Raw genomic sequence first — 21,317 nt, forward strand, 5'->3', positions numbered from 1 at the left:
CCAAATACAGTGCAGGGTCTGATGAATACTGGGTGAAACCTGGCACAAACATCAAAGTTGCACAGGAGAGAGAAAATTTGCTACAAATATTGTGTCTTTGGCATGGATATCTGTGAGTGTGTTGCACTTGCACTCCAGGTAGGTCACTGCTGCCCTGATTGCCTGCTCATTTTCAGCATCTGTAAATCCTAGAGATTAGGAGCTGCCTGGTAAAGCTATGCTCTTACCTCTCAATTGGCTGCTGTGGAAACAGCAATTACAAGTTAAATTTCATCATGCTTAAAAATAATCCTCTCTTTCCCTCTGATCTAAGGTTACCAGTCTTAAAAGAAGGCAGCAGACAATTAGAAATGAAGGAAAGCAAAGCTTCAGGCTGGGACTTACATACACACTCCACTCCTACCCAGACATTGCTTCTTGGCTCCAAATGCATCAATAGCAACTTTGCTGGTGGCAAGGGTGGATTCACATCTGGCCTTCCAAAGTTTTCTCTCCATAACCCTCACATGGATCTAGACCACCATAATGGCAAGAAACTCTCAACAATGCAGTGAATTTTTAGAAAAATATTAAAAATAATGTCTCCATTGTGCCCCTGGTATGGCAGCCAGAAGGGCAGAACCACTTGAAGGATGTGCAGCTTGCTCAAGGGACCAAAGAGCTGTACTGCTCCAAACCAAAGCAGCCCTCAGACAGTTCTGTATGGCCTGCTGCATCATCTTTAGGTTTGGTTTTCAAGTTAATCTAATTTAAAAAAACAAACCAAATCTCTCTTTTCTGCCAGTTACAGGCAGCAAAAGTGAAGGGCCCAAATGAGATCACTGCTTTGGCCTCTGGTGTCAGCAGGCTGAGGAGGCTCAGTTATGGCTTGAGACCCTGCAATTCTCTTCTGCTCTTCCAGACACTTTTCTTTCCTAAAACACACAAAAAACCCCAAACCTGTAAATAGCATCAAAGAACAAAACCATTTTAAACTGTAATTTATAGTTTCATTTTGGTAAATGCATGTATGCCCATTCCTTTGTTAATAGTATTACATCTTTTATCACTCAAATTTTTGAGAACAAAATAGTAATTATTTTTCTCAGAAATGTTTCTGTATGGAGCACTCTTACTAAATATAGGGCTTCAGGCAGATATTCTGCATCCATCATGAAGAAATTTGAAGACAGGGAGAATTTCATATATTTGGAATCAGATCATTGAAGGTGACTCTTGTTAGGAGCTTTTAGATGGAACTGCCTATTGTTGTTTAATGTTCTCTGTCTGCATCTTTAAAAGAGCACTTTAGAAAAAAAAGTGCATTACAGTTATACCTTACAATTTTTTTAAGGAAGAGAACACAGGTTCTTTGGACTGGTCTCAAAGAACAAAAGAAAATTGAGAACAAAAAATCACTTCAAGAGAAAATAATTTCATCTCTTGAGAAGTACGAGTGGTGGTAAGATTGCCATCTTATATTTAAAATAACAAATTACAAATCCTGATCTTTAACACCCTGGCAGCCAAACTAAGAACTAATACCATCAGTGGGAATCCAAGCAGAAAGAATAAGTGCTTAGACCAAGGTAACAAAAGCAGAATGAGGAATGAAGCCTCGTGATTTTATGTTGGGTACTAGATTGCAAGTCAGCTATTTGGAATGATATTTTCTTTATCCCTCTCTGCTAAAAACTTCTGTGTACAATGTAGAGTAATGCCATTCCTAATGGCTGGACTACCTCTAGATTTTATAGTATGATAATTTTGCTTCTTTGTTCTTATTCCTAAGGAATGTTTTAATATCATGGACTCTAAATTTAACTTTAAAGCAAAAAATATGAAGTTGTCTCAGTCCTTACAACTTCACTTCTTTACTAGATTGTTTTATTTGTAAGTTTGCCCTGTAAAGACAAAATGGCATTAAAAATTATCACCAAATATGGAATAAATAATTGAACAAAATCTCCCTGCTTTATCAATAACAAGAACCAGTTTGAAGAAGAGTACAGGAAGTGCATAAAATTCTCTCTTTACTGACTGTGTGGCACCACGATGTCCTGTTGCTTTTTAGAAGTACCCACATAATTTAATCTCCACATCACTGAGAAGAAGGCATGATCTGATGTTTGCTTACTTGTGCATCCTGGCTTGTTGACTCTTCTCTAGCAAGACAAAACCAAGGATGAGCACATTTCACATATGAGTTTCATGCTCTGCAAGGAATGAAAGGTCAAAGGGTAGCAGGCAAAAGCTATTTGCCATTCAGTTCTAATTTCCCTCATAAATTATTAAACAATCCCTTATGCATTTCCATCTTTGATAGTCTTGTGGTATAAAGTGTAAGTCAATGGATAAGCTAATTGCAATAAGCAGAAGTGGTATTTAATGCACTGGACACTTTCAACAGCAAAGTAGTTCTAATTAGTGTTTCTAACTGATGTGACAGCAGTTTACAGAGCACCAAAATAGTTCCTCATTTGTCAAGTAGGTCCGAAGCTTATGGCAGCTTTCTGATCATCTCCCTTGCCGCAGGACCTGAAAGCACCTTCAAAAAGCTTTCTCTCATTGATCTTTAGTCAGATGCTGACTGAAAGGCACACAGCTTTGCCAGAAAGAAGATAGATAGATAGATAGATGCTGTACCAGCATGAAAATGTCACTTACTTAATGAAAAAGGGTACCTGTTCCTAGCCCTTCTGTATGCATGTATATGCACACACAGACATACACAAGACCAAACCCAGAGAGGCAGTGAAAAGAGGCATTTCTATAAGTTAAGCATTTGAGATGTGTGTGTAAAGTACAGTCTGCATAAACTCACCACATCAGATCATGTAAGGCATATCCTTATATAAACACAAATGACATCACAGAGTCTATAACTGAAATGCAGAGATTTTCAAAATTTCATTAATGAAGATCTTCCCTCTAGATTTTTCACTGTTAGGCATGCAGTGCATCAAGTGAACTACATCATTAATTTCAAAATATCACAGTTTACTTTCCTTGTCTATGGTTACTTCTACTGTATCAATAGTTCAGCTATCATGCTGTTCTCTGAGGGCTGAGGGAGTAAATGATGGCATGTCAGGTAAAGAGCAAGTATTTGCTGAATACAGTGTAAAGAAAGTTCAGAACAGCTTTCTTTGTTGCACTTGTTTTACAGCCATCATTAAATTAAATATTGTGGTTAGTAATGGGATAAACTATGACATTTTCCTACATAGCTCAGACAACATTTAAAAGGGTCCATAAAAGCGTTTATGAGACTTTAAAAATAGTTTTTAAATTCAATCAGGTTTGTCAAAAGCCACTCTATACTGAAACATGTGCACTACACACAGGAACTGGGCTGATCTGTTCCAAGCAGCATTATTTGATGGTGCCATGTGTGTACCACAACCTTACTTGGATGATGGAGATGCAGCACTCCCTGTGATGCGTGTTCCAAACATCTCCCAGTTTCTCAAAATGAAGAGGATACACAAACAACTGTAACAAAACAGCCAAGTGGTACAAACATCCAGGCTGCCCAGCTCTGTAGTGCCTACAGCACTGGCTTCTAATCAGGTACCTTGGGTTCTGGGGCTGTTCTGGCCATCAAGCCTCTGGTGCATCCTTGCCCTGTGTGTTCCACCAGAAACCCTTTTTTGCTAAGTCTCTTGGGAACAGTGCTGAAAAGCCAGCAGATATTTCAGGAGTGCTAAGCAGAACCTCCACCAGTCCATTAAGGGAGACTTAGAACTACTTTTGGCTCCGTGCCTTATTGAAGGATAGCCTGTTCCGCTGTTCAGCCTATGTACTTCCTTAAAATAAAAGCTAAATTGAAAATCCATTACTTGCACCATATAAGGGTTAAACCAGTAAGAAAGGAATACTATTGGAAAACTATTTTATAGTTATTCTTTTCCTTGAGAAAGAAAAGAGGTCTTCACTACACATTTCATAACTAGATTGCATCCTGAAAGGGCAACAACTCCTTCCAGAGGCAGAAGACCTTATATCTAGAAATGAAGAACTAAAGAAACAAAAATCTCCCTGCATTTTATTTCAGCATGACCAGTAGTTTTACTTCAGCATTTTTTGAATCCCAAAGGCACGGTGGAATAAGGAGCTATTTGGCTGACGTCAACACTCCTTTCTCTCCCAAGGCTTACACCCAGCCTGAAAAAAATCCCACGAAACAAAAAACCCCACGAAACAAAAAACCCAAACAAAATCCATTGCTACTATGGAGGGCTTTGAAGCAAGCAGGATAGATACACAAGGATGACCAGCTGACAATTAAGCCCACTATTCTAGGAGGTGATCCTCCCTCCCTCTGAAGTCTATCTCAGTAGATATTCCATAGTTTTTAAATACTCAGTTTGACCACATGAAGCAACAGTGTCCTTTTCAGTCAATCATGGAGGCTGCTACTCACAAATCTCTCCTCTTGCAGTAGACCGCAGTTCATAAAAGCGTGTGGAAGGCGATATCACTTAGTGCAGCACAGGCAATTAGGAATATGGAAGGGACTGGGTCAGAACACAAGTCAGAAATAATAGAGAGGATGCACTAATTAGAGAAGCTTTTTATTTTATTAGTGCTTCTATGTCAAATTAGTCAAATGTCTTAGGCACTTACCAAGTGGGTGAGCTATGAATGCTGTGTGCCTGCCCAGCACAGAGCTGCCTGCAGCCTCCCATCTCACTACCTGCATTTCCTTTTCTCTGCTTCTTGGCCTCAGAACTCTGCCTCTCCTGCAGTCCTGTCTGAATCAGCCTGGTCACCTTTCAAAGCAAATGACCTGGTTCACAAATGGTTAACAGTATTTGACTAAGGCACTCATTGAACCAAATCTCAGGTAGAACCCCACTGGCTTAACAGTCTGGCTTCAGTGAGGGCAAGAGAGGCAGTGCATCCTAAAATTCATAGTGCTGCAAAATCTGCCCATCCTTTGAATATTCTATAAGAGACAAAATCAGTGAAATACTTCAATGAATGTCAGCCCAATAGCCAAATGACATAGCAAAACCCTGGTCTGAGCCAAGGGAGCATGGAAACACCTAAACCACAGCACAGGTTCCTGAGAGAGGCAGAAGAGCTGGAGGTGCAGTCTGTGGTTTACCAACACAGAATTTGCATTTGCACTGGTTTGCTCTAATTTAAGGCATTTTCACACTAGCTTTCAGGGTAGGCAGAGGATTATCAGTGCCCCTTCTTCCCTTTGAAATTCTCATATCAATTTTCTAAAAATGATCCAGAATACTAGGCAGCTTTTTTTACATTAAAAAACATTGCTGGAAGACTTGTTTTTGCATGGAAGTGCACTCTCTGCTGCTTCTGCTTTGAAAAGCAGAGAGATTATGGGTGATGGAATGGGAGAGCCGGTTTCAGTTTCCACTGCTCTTGCTTATCATTTCCCAAAAGGTTTTGCATCACACAGGACAGAAGCTGCCAAAGCATCATCATTTTACCTTAGTTTACAGTACTGTCTTGGAGAGACCCCTGTGTCATGGGGTCACTCATAGAAGCATTGCTACACAACTTTTGTTTTGCATGCTTTGAAAACTGTTACTCTGTTTAGGTCTCTGACCTCTCTTCCAAGTCCCTGTCTTAATTATTGCTCTTGTATTTTCATTTCTGTTATTTGATCCACTTATTGACTTTTCTCTCTGATGCCATTTCTTGTTGCCCTAGCAAGCCTTCCTATCCTTTTATCAACGAATGTCCTGTACTTTCACACTAATTTTTTACTAAACAATAGCTCCCCAGTTTCTTTTGTAGTTCTAGATCTGTTATGAATATTAATAGCTTCTTGCAAGCTCTATTTGTGGTAGAGTGCTGGTCTTTGATCTGTGGCTTTACCTTGAATACACTAGCATCTCTGCAATTGGGCTTTGGGTCACTTTTATGTTTTCCTACCAGATTCCTTTCTTCGTTTCCATCTTTTGCTTTTATTGCAGAGTTGGAAGCTGTGGAAGACCTTTAAGCATTTTTCTTTATTAAGTAAGCCCTCTCATACTGACACAGTCTATGGTGATTTCAGCCCTCATTGTGGACTATTTCTGTACATTCCCTAAAGCCATCAAGCCATTCAGGTAGGAGCGTGTAATTTGTTTTGTACTGTAGAATTCCTGCCATGCCTATATGTATTTAGACCACAGGCAAACCAATAAAGTTGTCATAGAAACAAAGCATTTCATGAATAAATCAATTCATAACAAATTTGTAAACTTTGAAGAATCCACTCTGCTTTAACAATACATCTATTATATAGAAACACTAATCATGTTTGTAATGAATAACGTACATATTCTACAAGTGTCAATTTTTTTAGTCCTGTTGGGCATCTTATAAATATTAAGTCTTTCCTGTATGTTGTGCATATCTACACAGCAAGAAAAGACAGAAGTGGATGCTTGCATGATAATGTATCAGCAGGAATTTTTCTATTTCTTTTTTGATCTGTGAGGCAGAGGTTCAGTAAACTCTGAATGTCTTTTTTACATGCCAGTGAGGATTGAAAGTATCAGTGCAGTAATTCTTTTTCTAGTCACAGACAACTTAATAGGACTTCATCCACTCTTCATGTAATTATAAAAAAAGCCCAGACAATGAGAGTCTGATAAAAGAAGCAGATAATATTGCTGAGAGCTGATAATACAAGCGTAAGTTCACAAGCTGAGAAAATCCTGCCTTCTTTTACTCCAGTTTGGTCTCTGTGAAATACATGTATCTGTGGTGGAAACGCTGCTAGAATTGATCATAATTCAGCATCAAAACTTCACTTTACACATCATGCTCTCACTAGCACCTAGGTGAAATGGGTGCCAAATACTACCTGACACAGCACTCTGTTTGCCTGTGTGAGAATGGCAGGCCAAACAGGATAGAGATTTTTTTTGAGTCTCAGTCTAGCAGTCCCCTGGTTTCAAGTGAATTGTCATGCAGTGAGGTCGTGCTTGCTGTGAGTTGCACATGTGTTTGAACTCTCAGTTACCGATGCAAAGCCAATGGAGAGATATTCAAGTACACCTATGAGAAACATGCCTACAAACAAGGTGAAGGAAAAGGAGCACACAGTGCAGGGGAATAAAAGAAATAACACATTATTAAAGAAAAATGGTTAGCATTCAAATTCAGAGGCTGGGTGTCTTCCCAGTGACAGATAGACATGATTAAAACATGGTCCATACAAGGACAGGGTTATGGGGCCCATCCATAGGGGCTCCCAAAGGCCAGGGCAGGTCCCTCCCCTGCACCAGACCTTATTTTCAGTCTCTGCAAAGAAAGGGCCAAGCTGACATTTCTGTCACAGTGAAACACCTTTATGCCTTCTCCATGCAATAGCACTTGTGGAAAAAGATATGGATAATAGTCTTAGGTATCTATCCCAGAAAACACAAGCATGAATAACAAATTGCTAACATAAATTGGCAGGAAGGTATGTTATATGTGGCACATCAATCTGCCAGATGCAAGATGGAGTCTCATTCTCCTGATTCAAGTAATTTAGCAGTAGGCTATTATTTTAATATTGCTCTATAACACATTAATATTATCTAAACTTGATCACAAATACCCTTAACTGCATATCTACATCTCACTTAAAGGAGTTATTCTGAAACAGCAAGGGAAACAAATTGGAGAAATATATATTTATAACTACAAGTTCAAAAATGTGTCCTTTCTTTCGAAGTAATTTAAGTGCCTTTTCTAGTTCTCTGGAATATTCATTATTTGCCTTGCAGTTTAAAAAAAAATCAAGTATTTATTTTATTATATCTTGGACATTCACAGGAGAAAAAAAGCATTCTAAAAAGAAAACTTCCCAACACATTTAGGTAGCCCATTTCTCTGCAGAGTTTTCTCCTATTCGCAATTGGAAGTCTGCAAATAAAGAACTTGGCTCACAGACATATGCTGCAGGAAGGGCAATATTTGTGTTGTCTCTGCACAAGACCAAATCTCTCACTGAGTTAGTGCTGTCCAGGAGTATGCTATAGGAATCACAGCTCAAAAGCAAAAAGTCATCTGCTTTCAAATTCACAGAGCCTTCTTTTAACTACATATTTTACAGATATGTTATTTTCATAGAACCATATATTACCCAGTAATTAGGTTCATTTATGGAATCAAATCAAGGCTGTCTACATTTCTGCTGGGTAATGTTCTTCACAAACAATCCTCTCTCCTGGCTCCTCTGATTATTTTTTGATTCCTCTTGCTTCTTGTCAGTACAGATTAAAGGTAACACATACAACTGGGAACAAACATAATTTTCCAGCAATAGCATTTTGTTTTCCTTAATAATTAACAAGTGCTGCTGACTAACCTTCCAGTATAAAATGTGCACCTTATCAAAAGGGAGCGGACACAGGTTAGAACAGCTCACTTGGGATATCAAAATAAGAAGTGTGATTAAAGCATTAAAGATTTAGAGGTTGACATTAAGGGATGAAAGGTGGAATTACTGTAAATATAAAACTGTTCAGCATTAAATGGAATGTGTTACACTTGAAACAGTCTTTCAAAGTGCTAACATTTCAGCATTAATTATTAATAGAAACTGACAGCTCATTTTTAATTTGAGCCTAATGACAAGGTTCCTTAAGAGATAAATACAACACACTGGCTCAGAGGGTTTGTGGATCTTTTGAAAGGCTCTCTAGTTTGTCTAGACCTTAATCTAAAATAACAGTCTGTCCACAGAAGTAAAAGAAAAACCCCAACAACTCAGTGAGTACCAGCCCTCTCTTTGGGGAGACCTACCCCACATCAGCAGAGTGTCACTGGCAGCACTCCCCTCCTCTGCTATACATCCAGAGGGACATGGAAGAAGTCTCAAGGGTGCACCACCAGCCTTTCATCACTCCCTTCCCCACCAGATGAGCTTTGGAAAATGTGTATTTAGTTTTCTGAGTGCTTCTCTTATCAGACCACAAACATCATGTTCACCCATCACTAATCACTTAATGTCTTCAGAGCAATTACCCATCTCCTTTTCCTATTCATCGTAATTTTGAGTTATTTCACCAAACAATGAGTTTTAGAACCCAGTTCTGATCCCAGCCCAGTCTCCATCACTCAGGACTAAAGTCACTGCTATCAAAGATTAGGAAGACAAGACATACACCAAAACCAAGGAGGACAGACAGACAAAAAAGAAAGTACAGGATCAGAGGTGAGGCCAGGCAGAAGGACTTTTGCTAAAAACTGCTGTTTCTGCATCAGCTTCATTGGTCCAAATAAACTTTTGAAGTGTCAGCCATCAATAAAAATAACATTATTATGCTTCTGCTATTAAAACTTGAATTATGATATCCAATGAAAAAAAATGCATTTTAGATGTGAAATAGGATCTATTCAATGATATCTATATTACACAAAGAACATTAAATCTTCTGTTACTAGAAATAATTGTAGTAGCACTCAGCTGCTCCTTTGGGACACCACAACTCTCCTAGGAGCGTGAAGTTCTAAATAATCCATCAGAATGAGGGTCAAACTTCGCTTGTTGTCTTTGGCAGGTGCAAAGGCTCGTGAGTGACAGTGCACTTCCTTCCAGCCATGCAAGCAAACTACAGCCAGGAGCCTAAGTGAAGATATATTGCCATTGCATCCCTACAGGGGAGGTGGGAAATGGGGGAGATGGAAAGAAAGTGGATGGGGCAAGCAGTGGGCAAAATAAAAAGAAAGAAAACAAACACCCCATGTTTTAGGATACGGCTGAGAAAAATTTCAGAAGAAAGCAGAAGGAACATGCTGATAGTTTTATCGGCTCTTACTGACATACTCACAATTCCTCAGGGGCGGGAAAGAAACAAGGCAGTTTGCAAGCTGGGCTTTCACTGCACACAAGCCTGTCTCACAATATGATAGGAATTAACTTGTGTCTACAAAAAGGCAATATTTGGCAAAGAAGGGCACTGAGGCCATGAGGCTGTCAAAGTAAAGGACATTCAGAGAAGAAAAGCACTCATATACTGGCTTAATTCAAGCATCAGGATAAAGAAAGGGTAAATAAGGGTAATAAAGAGGGAGTAAGGGAAATCATTGCTTGAGAATACACTATGATTTCACTGCAAAGCCTGCTGATGTAAATATTTTTGGGTTTGGCTTTTCTGTTTGTTCTGTGCTTTTGTTTTGCTTCAAAAGCATTTATTCTAAAAGTAGCATGTTAGGAGGATCAAAGTTACAAGATGACTTTTGGGAAAAACCTTTATATAAAACACTCAATTTGACTTCTGGTGCTATCTTGGAGTTAGCATTCACCGAGTTGCCTTTTGGCACACATAGTTCCTATAGCTTATAGGAAATTTGCTGAAATCAGATGTGCTCCCTATTAGTGTTAAACAATCTAACTCTACCTGCTCATGGTAATGTCCAAGTATTTGATCTGGAATAATTAAAAATAACATTGGGAAAGCAAGTATTTTTTGTTTTGTTAAGCTGCCTTACAGAGATTATGCATGATCTCTGTCAATAACTAAACACCTGTATTCTGGTAAGTGGAAAAGCTGAGCTAAGAAACGCTTTTCAGTTTATATACAAAATAAAATTGCTAAATTCACCTAAATGAACCATTTAAAGCAAATTGCTTTCCCAGTACTACTCAGGACTATTTGCAATTTAGGAGTTGTTAGAGAAGTATGAAATATACCTAATGAAATACACAGCCATACAAAAGCCACAGCTTTTTTATAAGTCATTCTTTAATGAAAGATGAGGCATTTTCTTGTAAAAATGTTGCCAGTGTGTATATTTCTAAAGCATATTAAGAAATGTACAATCAGAAGCAGCATGCTGTTCTACCTTCTGCTCATTTCCTTGAAAAAGTTCCTGTCACAAATAGAAATGGTATCTGAAAAGACCCAGTGAGTGCATCTTTTCTAGGAAAAAGAAAAGATTTCCTCTTCATTTGTAGATTTGATTCCAGGGATGACAAGGCAGTTTGCAATTTCAGCATGTCTCCCGATTTTTATAAAAAAGAGGAACAACAGCTTCAAAGGCCCAGCTCCCAAGTATGAAACCCTTTTGTAAATTCATCTCAATTCCTAAGTATCTGCTTTAATAAGCTGGTGTCAATACATACATTATTCTTGTACATATGAGGGTCATGTATAGATCTGATTGTTGTCCTGGCAGCCTTGTCCCATTCCAGTTTCCCCAGAGCCTTCTGTGTTCCCCCCACCACGTTTTACAAACACAGACACCCCAATCACAAGCTCAAACTGCAGGACTCCTGCATCCCAGCAAAGGCAGCTCCCCTACGAAAGGGGAACACCCATGTTCAGTGCCATGTTTGAGGCTGCTCGTACAACAGCATGTGTCAGTATTTTCACAAGCTACAAGACAGGATTTAATCTGTAGTTGGGCCACAACAGATGCACACTACACAGAAAAAGCTGTAATATACTACCTACACACGCTTCTTTGAGGCTACACAGCCTGCTTCTGCACCAAGTATACACATCCTATTTTATGACATTTCAAATAAGGGCAGCAAGTGTTGATATTGCACATATCGTAGTACATCAGAGCCCTGTGACATCCTCTCGAGGGCTTTTAAACTAGCAATGTATGCTGTACATGATCTGCCTTGCATGCAGACTAGAAAGGGTCCCATATTTCTCACCTCTCCTTCCCTCTTCCTGACCTTACAACCACCTCAACTGAACATCTATAGAAAACAATAAGGTGGCTTCAAACAGACAAAAGAAATCACAAACTTCACTCCCAGCGATTACAACAAACCTTGGCTGGCAGAGACTTGAGCTCCTTCCTGACTCTGCCACCATACAGGACAGATTGCCACTAGCAATTCTCATGTAAACTTATTTTTCAGTGAGATCCTCTCCTGTGGTGTTTTGGGTTTTTTTCTGTATCTGCTGTGGATTTCCAAAAGAAGTAAAAGGTTCTCAGTAACTATCTCCTGGCTTGCACTCCACAGTCCCCACTCAAGGCCAGCCCTTCAAGCCAGCACAAACTTGAGCTACAGCCCCTGCTGTCACTGGAGCTTTTCTGCTGTGCTGCAGATGGGGCTCTGGCTCCTGCAGTTCTGGTGTACATGGTAGCTCTCTCCAGTACATGATGTTTGATGGAAGCAACATTAATGCAAACATGACTCCTTGCTCTTTAAAAGGCAGACATTTCCTACAACCTGACACCAACATTTTTACACCTGAAGGAACCATGCTGAAATGGCACCAGGAAGTTTGTTTATTATTGTTTCAACTTGTCAAGATTGGAAGATGAGAAGGTGTGCATTTTTGAAGTGGCATACAAAGGGTGGAGTAGTGGGAGTTTAGGAGGCTCTGCCAAAGAAGAAGAATGCAAGCTGCATGTTTGGAGCACTTGGCAATAGGCCCTGCAAGTCTCTAGGAAGCAGCGAGACATGGGGAGGGAGGAGGAGATGAAACCAAAGCAAACAAGACAAGTCTGAGTCCCAGAGATAGGCAGGGAGGGGCAGCAGGCACTAGCCTGGGAGAAAAGGCAAGAAGCTAAGTTGGTCAGCAGTGTTGAAGGACAAGGGAGCATCAGTGGGAGATGTCTTGGAGACAGCTGAAGAGCTGAAATTTGGGGGTAAAAAAAATTTGAGATAGGACCTATCAAATAGGTGCAGAGGTTAAATCACATAAGAGGAGCTGGTAAGGGACATAAATGGTCTTGTAAACCACAAGAATCAATGAAACAGAGTTTAGGAGGAAAAATGCTGCTTATAGCAATGCTGACTGAAAAAATTTGAATGGTACAATGAAAACCAAGGTAGAGCAAAGTAAATGGGAATCTCTGCATAAATTGGGAATCTTAGTACATATCTTTCTGGAGAACCAAGACAAAAGCCAGCTCAGCTGGGGTAAACTGGCGCAGCTCCACTAAAAGCCAGTGCTACCTTTCCCATCACTGAGTCAGCCTCAGTGATACCTTTAGACTCCTCTAGGCTCCTTGTGCACTGTCCCCCAGTACTTTATTAACTATATCACATATGTGCAGGAATACAAGGTTAACAGAGTGGTCTTACCACCAACCTTAAAAAGTGCCATAAATTGTACTCGAGCTAGGTAGCAGAAGTGGCATAAAAATATGAATATTGACTTTTATCCATTACTGGCAGACAATTCCATAAAGAAAAAAACTAAGGAGGCTTACTGTGTAATTGTTCAGCACAATGATTTACTGTGCAATTCTGCAAAGCTTATCATGTAACTCATTGTGAAACTCCCTGATTTACTGTGAACACAGCAGAGCTTATCACAATGTTTCTGTGGGAAAGACTTGGCACCAGCTTGGGATAGGGTTTCACAGGCCATTAATGATGACTGACAGGTTCATTTCAAATGAGTTATAAAAGTTCACTGTAAAAATCATCATGCTTTGTCAGTCAGATATTTTAACTTCTGTGCTGTATAAATACTCCTTACCACCAAGAAACTAACGAACAAGCACATATAAGACTGGCTTGGTTTACATTTCTCTCATGTTTAATATTTTATCATTAGAGTCAGCCTTCACCTTTTCATGGTCTATACATGAAAAATAGAAACACTTCACTTTTTCTTCAGATTGGACTGGGTAAGATATGTACAACCCTTCAACCCAATTATGAAAAGTTAAATGCTCTCAGCTTGGGTAAAATATTTTCAAAATCATAAATCTGTATTTTTGAAGGCTGAGAGACATGTCTATAAAATACTAAGTGTGTGTCTGACATGTCAGATAAAGCCCAGCATGAAAATAATGTAAATGCCACTTAGCCAAATGTTCATCTGGTTTCCTTTTTGCTTGGCTGGGCACATTAAACTTGAACAAACAGGATAAACATGTGATTTTCGTGCAATTCCTATGCTTGAGGCAGTCCTGACAAAATTGGAATCAGGTATTGACTGCTGCAGGTGAGTGGGGAGGTACTATCAGGTTTGTGTGGCTCTGAACCTGTGCCATTCTAGAACCACACAGAAATACCTAGTATGCCGTTCTGTACAAAGGCCTGAAAAGGAATGGATGAAAATACCACTTCAATTACATGGACAATCGGATGAAAGTTAAATGCAAAAGTGAATAGGTTCAGGCCAATCCACTGTCAAATCTTGCATACAGCACAGGCCAGCAGCAATTTTAAACATCCACTTCTCCCTTCCCCATTTTGTAATCTGGGCTTTACGAAAGATCAAATCTTCATCTCACATCGCAACACTACTAATTGCACATTATTCTACAGTGGAAAAGCTCATGCATTAATCTTTTTAACATGAGTAAATGGAAGATAAGGAAATGCTTAATGCCCAGTTTATTTACAACAGCCCAGTGCATGTCATTGTATAGCACAGCCAGGTGATCTTTCCTTGTGTTCTTCAAACAGCTGGATGCTAAGATTTGCTTTCCTTATACTGGACAAAAGCCAAACCTGTTGCAGTCCTTCAGAGGCATTCAGTGCACACTGCACTGTAAAGATGCCCAGCTCAGTCCCCAGTGGATCAGGGCAGGCTGCCATTCCCACTCCTGTCAGAGTTTAGAGCATCCTTATAGGAAGCAAAATACAACCCTGAGAACAAATCAAATGTCCCCAACAAGACGGACCTGTGCAAATCTCCCACTCTTAAACCCTGTTCAGTGCTGATATGAGAAAGATACGAGTGTGGCTCTGCTGCCCTAGCTGCGACCATTCATATTCAGTCAGGTCTGGACTTGGTAAATAGATACAGGCTGTAAAACTGCAGCTGAAAATGGCAGCTTGGATACATCCCAAACTACTCTGTGCTTCTGGAGAAGGGTTCGTTTAGGTAGCCCCACTAACAGCCCACAGCTCTTTAGGCAGTGGGATGAAAGGAAGAGCAAAAGCACGCTGGTGCCATGGAGACTCACATAACCCCAGTATCATGGCAAAGAGCAGGTTTCCTTTACAAACACGCTGAATTCACTACTACGGGTGTTTTTGGATCACACTTTGTTAGCCATGACCACAAGAGGAGACTTAAAGCAATCTGTTTCTAAAAAAAACCCACCCAGTTTTCATTGTTCCTGTTGCAAAAAAGCATTTAAACACATTTTGCACTGTTACAAGTAAAGAACACTGAGCCAGCATTAGCCACAGAACTGCCTCAGCTTTCTTTTTTCAATGAATCAGTGATTTACTTCCATTACTTATACTGGAAAACAGCAGGATTTCCAACTCCTGTAATTAATTTTCAATACTGTAGAAGACTGAGCACCTGATTCACTGACTACAAAGGGGACAAGAGCACATGTTTCAGTTTAAGCATGTGACAAACTGTTTCAAGTAATCAGAGCCAAGGAAGTGTGCAGTGGTATCTGCTGTAGGTGCTTCCACAGCATCATTTTCCTCCTCATCTGCTAACATGAATCAGTGCTATCTTGCCACTGGACTGGCTGACCTATTAAAAATGTATCTGGACATACAGCTGTACCCTGTGATATACAGTTAGCACTGTTCCGTCAGATTGATTTAGAGAAAGGAATATGCTTATCTGGAAAGGTAAAAATCACAAGGCAGAAAAGGAACAGCTGGCAAGTCTTAAAGACAAAGGGGAGGCTCTCTTCAGACACTTTTCTTGTATAATTTATGCTGTAGACATTTTACTCTGTCTAATTGCCCCATTTCAATCTAATGTCAGTTAATCAATGACTTCTGCATAGCATGGAGGTGAACCCTGGATGAAGAACAAATGCATAAATTTGGTCTGCCTTTTTGCAGGCTCTACTTACAGTGCCTCATCTTTTGCATTTGCTTTCTGGAATTGAAATTTCTTCTCTTTTGACTCATCCCCAGCAAACACCCACGCTCTCCCTCTTTTGAGTCACAGTGTTTTTGTATTTTTAAATCATGATTACACTTCTGTAAAATGTAGATTTCTGAAGCACCTCACCACTGCTTTTTACTACTGTTGTTCCATTATTCTGTTATTTTTATTTGGAAGGTCTGCTTCTCAAACCCCTCCAGGTGGTAAGATCCCAGATATATCATGAAACAAACATTGTGACTTTTTGCCTTGCTTCTAAAGTCTTGATTTCATGCCTTTCTTTCCCTTACTCAATATATTCAACTGTACTTTAAAAACAAGAACATATTATCCCAAGTACTTGGAGGGACCCACAGGTTTTTTTAATCTTCCAGGCTAATCTATATAGAGCAGCTGGAAACAAAAAACATTCAGAGATTATGCCAATCAAACCCCACATGCAAAGGATCTGATTTGGCAGGTGGTCCAGTCTACAACTTTGTGGGATGAAGCCCATGTTCTTCTATTACCTTCACACTAATACTACATTTAAACAGACACACATGCAAATACACTTGTAAGTATCTTGTAGGAGAGCTCTGCACCGAACCCAGAGAAGCAGACTCTTATTTCTCCTTCAAACTTACCCTATCAGAATCTGGCAAAAAAAAAATAGAGTATGCTTCATATTTTTTTAAGGAAAACTGGACAACCTGCCCAAGCAGAAGCTTAACTGAGTGTAAGGCATGAAACCTGTAGGTAGCTATCCTCTGTCCTGCTGGAGGCCAGATATCCATGTATGGAGTTGGACAAAACCATAGGAAAATCATTGAAGTGACACTGTTTTCAATACTTTTTTAAAAAATAGTGGAGAAATGCAACATAAAGTGCCTTATTCCATTTCTTTAAATGGCCTACGTATGTACGTTTTTCTGCTAAATGTATGAAACTGTGTCCCAGATTCCTTAAGAGCTGAGTGTTTATTGAGGAGGTATTTTAGAGAATTTTAACTTAATCCATTCTATCACAAATACCTGTAGTTCTTCTCTTGAAATTCATGCAATTTGGATCAACTCATTGCATAACACTGTCCCAAAAAGAGCAAACTAAGACAAAACCTCCAGCTTATCTCAGCTCCCAACCGCCACCACCCCAAATCTTTTACCATTGCCTGCACAAAACACATGGATGCCAGGAGGCTTGTGCTTCAAATTTACAAAATTCTTGAACAATAGCTTGGGTTTGCATAGAATAAGCAGACACAAGATCAGGCAGGTGAGCAAGCCTGATTACCACAGAAACCCATTGGCTGCACAGGAGATCAAAGGAGAGCACAACCTCAGCTGCAGCTGTGTCAGCTCAGCTTCCACCAGCTGCATCCCTGCAGGAGCTGCATCCCCTGTCCCCATGTCTTTGAGGAAAAGTCTGGAACACTGGATCTGAAGAGCTGTTTCAGAACAATTGCTCCAAGTTATCAAATCTAGCTACTTTTTTATTCTCCTAAGAAATCTTGCTTTTCTAATATGAAATAGGTTATAGAGACATGGGGTAGGGCAGGTTCCTCCAGATTAAGTAAATTCTATTAAAGTATTTACTTACCTCAACTAACCCACATCTTCTTCCAGCAGGAGAGGGCGGCAGGACCAGGGACTAAACAGCTGGTGGGGAGAGCAGGGCAGCTTCAACCACAAGTTCTAATATCAGCAACATTCATAGCAATGGTACAGGCCTGGAGGCCAAGCTTAGGGGAGAATCTGCAGGTCAGGGTCAAACCAGATACATGCTACAGAATTGCCAGCCAGGTCCACACTGACAGGACAGCTCTGTCACCAAGCCTGGGGACCCATACACAGGCCAGAATCCACACCAGCAGGGTGCCTGGAGCTGGAGACCAGCAGCCCTACAGCACAGCTAAGAAACAGGGGAATGCAAAGGATGCTTAAATCCTGAGTCCTGGGAGGGGGTGGGATGCCCCATGTGGGGCTGGTCGGGGCATTAATACCTATCAATGCCTCAGGGCACCTGACACCTCATTTATTGTTCAATTAATTTCTGTGCACATTTACAGTAAAGTGGGGGGTTAGACTGCATTATACCACGTGCTTTAAAAAAAATAAAATACAAAACCGCACCAAAAGCAAACCCTGGTACTCTAGCAAGAAGATTGAGAGAGAACTCTATTAAAAATAGTAGCTATGATATGGAGCCTCAGAAGGGATATGAAGTTTTTTTTCAATATTTCCTAGTTGAACTTAACATTCTGCTCAGGGAGCTACAGTAGTGCACAATCGAAACCTTCTCTTATTTACCACAATAATCTACTGTATTGTGTCACACTGTTGCTGGTACAGAAATTATTTAATATCATTTTTTAGTTGTAAATTACAGCTAAAAGATTTCCATATGTTTTATTCAATACACATTGAACTGTTATGTTAATTGTTCCAAAATAGGTGGAATTTGTCATCAAAGAACAGATCAAGATACCACTAACTTAAAACAGCCTTTTTCTTCTGCCTGAAAAGAGTAGGACTACCTGGGGATATTTTTTTCCTTTGCCAAAGAAGAGAATCAGACCGATGAGAGTTTGGCTCATCAGGAGGATGTATAATGTATTTTATCTTCAGTTTTTGAGAAAACCCTGTGTCAGAAACGTGTATTGTAGGTGGAATAAATTCACTGCTGTATAAAATTAGAAATCATTCTGAGATCACATGTAAAACAAACATAGTCAACAATAAGGTTTTTTTGTTTTAAAAGCTATTTGATTTGTGGTAATATTCCTCTTCTAATACACTATCATTAGTATTTTATTTATCTATTAGTATTTTATTAGTATTCAAAGTTCTTGGTATTTCAAAGGCTCTGATTAAAATTTTCTCCAAATACAAGAAAAAATCTATTGTACCAATTATATGAGCAGTCTGAAGTCTGTAGTGTGTGCCGCTTTACAGGACAAAATGGTAGCAAAAGGAAATAAAAGCCAGTGTCAATCTTCAATGAAATTAACACAATTTAAAGCTGCTCCAGGCAAAACAATGAAATCTGTAATTTATCAGCGCTGGATAACATCACCAGGAGAATTATTTAATGATTAACTACAGTGGGTTGGAGCCTGAGGTGAGGTGTATTGGCTTACGGCTTCTCTTGGAGTGTGCTCTGCCTCAGAGCTGAAACACTGGCCATTGCCACTGGAGAATAAACCCCAGCAGGGCTGTCCTGCTGCCTGGGACATGACACGGGCAAGGAGAATATGGAGACAACCTCTTGACCAGCTTTGCAAGTGTAGGAGTGCTCTGGACTGGCTATGAAAGCACTGATGCACTGGAACAGCTTTAAATGCAAAACCAATAAAACCACTCACCATAGGAAGGCCAGAAGCTGCTCTGTCACTGATGCAGATTTTATCATTGCCCCTTGTAGAAACAAGATTTCACACCAAGTATTTTTTGCTATAAAGAACTGAAAAGGGGAAGGAGCTTCATGTTAGTATTTAATATTGTAGCTTAAGTACTGGCAAATTACATTTCTGCGCTTCATGGAAGCAATCTGCTTCTGTGACTAAACAGATTTTTGTGTCAGAGCTTAATGATGGGGCTCAGAGTGACCAGGGGAAGCTACGGGGAGAGGTGCCACATTTATCAGCCTGCCATGGAGCACAGAAACACAGAAAGCATGCCAGAATAAGGGACCAACAACCTGTCTCTACCCTAGAAATAAGGAAATGGGGACTACCTATCAAGGTACTGGAATCACAGAGAGGCCAAACTGATGTAACCAAGAGCAGACAGCCCTGGGAATGACCTAACATGGTTTGTGAGCAGATATGCACCTCTCATTCTTGCACACAGCAGGGTTGCTCAGCTTTGGTGGCCATTGCAGGGTGTTCCCCACCCAGCCTCTCTCTGCCCATTTCACAGCAGCGGCATGGGCAGCTTGAGCCAGCCCAGCAGTGCAGGGTGCCTGTGGCCAGCTCTCTGCAGGGCCACCCATGCCCTGCCCATCCCCAGCACGGCCTTGCTGCTGGAGCAGCATTGGCCTCAGGCTCACATGGAGGGCACAGCTCAGCTGGGCAAGGCAGAGAGGTCGATCCCAGCAGTGCCACCCAGCATCTGCTCCTGGGGGCAGCCACAGGATCCCTACACACCTGAAAGGGATGAATTCCAAGCAGTATTTGGGAAAGTCAAAGAGCTGTTGGCTTTTTCGTGTGGCTGAACAGTTCCCAGCTAAAATCTGAGCTCCAGACTTGTCCCTGGCCCTGCCGCTGTTCCTTGGCTCTTGCCCAGGGATGCTGGCTCAGTCCTGGCACCTCCCAGCTCTAGGATGGGGATTCTGGTTGTAGATGTGTGAAAGACTGCACCAGGATGGAGCAGAAAGCTTTGGAGTAAGTGTATTTCCTCTCCTGAGAGCAGCCCTCTGCCTGTGAAGCTACGCCTCTGCATGGCTTTCTACGGCCGATGAGCAAGGAAGACACCTAATTCCTTTTATTGTATTTTGTAGCCTGAAGACAGTGAAAGTGGTGAGACAGAAATATCCTAGATCAACTTCTCCATCATGGTAATCAAATAGTGAATGGGCTGTTGATTTAATAATGCATTTTTTGCTACAGAGATGCTAAGAGTGTGTAAAGTATCTTCATTTTTAAGTATTATAGTCATTGCGATCCATTGGGACATTAGCTATGTGTTACCTTGGTCACTTTGTGTCTGGGCTCTTTCAAATTTGTCATTTTTATGCACTCTCCAAAATGTCTTCAGACTGGCAGATCCTTTTTCATTGTAACTTCTGGGATGAACAATAACAAAGTTCTCATTTCTAAAATTAACAAAAGTAAGGCTGTGTCTCCAAAAGATGATTGTCAGTAATATCTATACACAGATTGTACTATTCTCCCTCTTGCTGCTGATTAACAGGGTGGGTTTTTTTCCTGAAGAATATGTTGTTTTTCTAGTTTGCTATTAGCCTCCACAAATGACTGTGTGATGCAGTTTTGTGTCTCCAAGCCTACAGTAAATGAGAAACATTTTGTAGAATTTTCTTTTGCTCTTGAATTTTTCAACATGCACATGGGATAAGAATGTAACAAGACTCCAATAGAATTTTATAATTGGATCAAAACACAGTTCACCCACATATGAGCTGGATTGGTTGTGATAGATGTCAGGAGAAATTCTAAGGCAATACTAAAATTCTTTTATTCCATAACTGCCAAATAAAATAGTACTAAAAGCCCGTGAGCAAAAGCCTCCTGGTTTGGCTGGGTTTAAATAGGAAAAGAGTAATCAGATAGTGGATGAGGCATCAGTAAAATCAAATTGTGTGAAGCCAAATGATACAATTGCCGTACCACCCTCCCTACCTCCATTTCTGTTTCAGTTCTGACCACATTAATCACGGCTAGATCATTTGCACCTTGAATCCAAACCAGGTACGCTATCCCGTCTTTGGGAATAACCGAAGGCTGAAACCCCTCTCGGTGTGTGTAATACCTCCTTGCAGCTCCTCTGGCTGCTATTAACACCCCATCAGACCTGGGCAGCCACCCAGATGGGAGTGGCCGGAGTCTTTCTGGGTTATTTACACTAAAGCCGCAATTCTGACTTGCCTGCT

At 40.4% G+C, this 21,317-nt stretch overlaps 1 long non-coding RNA gene across 1 annotated transcript; it reads right to left on the reverse strand.

The window, feature by feature from the left end:
* Positions 1–802: 802 nt before the first annotated feature.
* LOC136365234 (uncharacterized) lies at positions 803–17,658 on the reverse strand. Its single transcript, XR_010744309.1, has 3 exons — positions 17,307–17,658; positions 2,117–2,195; positions 803–914 (listed from the first exon to the last, which is right to left on the reverse strand). It is a non-coding gene; the product is annotated as an uncharacterized lncRNA (long non-coding RNA).
* Positions 17,659–21,317: the final 3,659 nt, after the last annotated feature.

Source organism: Sylvia atricapilla, chromosome 9 (assembly GCF_009819655.1).
Source record: "Sylvia atricapilla isolate bSylAtr1 chromosome 9, bSylAtr1.pri, whole genome shotgun sequence".
NCBI lineage: Eukaryota > Metazoa > Chordata > Aves > Passeriformes > Sylviidae > Sylvia > Sylvia atricapilla.